Below are 794 nucleotides of genomic sequence, written 5' to 3'. Positions count from 1 at the left end.
CCCCATACACACACACACTGCACATGGTTCCAGAGAGAAAGATCTAAAAGAACTCTGGAGACCTGGAGATCTTACCAATGTCAATCCCCTGGTTTTAATATTGAACTATTGTTATGCAATGGTACACTGGGAGAAACTAGGTAAAGGTTCATGGGATACTGATTTTTTTTTCCAACTTCCTATAAATACATACTTATTTTACAAGAAAAAAGTACAGGATAATGAAGTGTTGGGGGAAGAACTTAGGGCACATACAGAGCCATTCCTAGCACTACAGCCAGTGCTACAGAGAGATCCTGACACATACATGCATACATACATACATATATGCATACATACATACACACACACACACACGCATACACACGAGACACAGAAGATAAATAAATGAATCAATAATAAATAAGTAAATAAACATAGTAAATAAGATGGCTCAGCAGTTAAGAGCACTGGCTCCTCTTCCAGAGGATCTGGGCTCAATTCCCAGCACCCACATGGCAGCTGGCTACTATGTGTAACTCCAACTACAGGTGAGTCAACACCCTCTTCTAGCCCCCACAAGCATCATTCATTCAAGTGGTACACGGACCTACATGTATAGGCAAAATACCATACACATAAAATGAAAAATTTTTAAATAAAATAAATAAAAATGATTACTATGTTTAAAACTATAAAAGGGGGTCAGAACCCAATTGAATTTTTGGAGTTAGAAAATACAGAAACAATGCCGGGCAGTGGTGGCGCACGCCTTTAATCCCAGCACTTGGGAGGCAGAGGCAGGTGGATTTCTG

At 39.7% G+C, this 794-nt stretch overlaps 1 protein-coding gene across 5 annotated transcripts in view; it reads right to left on the bottom strand.

Moving 5' to 3' along the window:
* The window catches only part of R3hdm2 (R3H domain containing 2), a 120996-nt gene that overhangs the window by 96803 nt on the left and 23399 nt on the right, over window positions 1–794 (bottom strand). The window lies entirely within an intron of this gene.

Source organism: Mastomys coucha, unplaced genomic scaffold (genome assembly GCF_008632895.1).
Source record: "Mastomys coucha isolate ucsf_1 unplaced genomic scaffold, UCSF_Mcou_1 pScaffold4, whole genome shotgun sequence".
Classification (NCBI taxonomy): domain Eukaryota; kingdom Metazoa; phylum Chordata; class Mammalia; order Rodentia; family Muridae; genus Mastomys; species Mastomys coucha.
The sequence above is the reverse complement of the archived record's forward strand: the minus strand, read 5'-3'. Positions and strand labels throughout refer to the sequence as shown.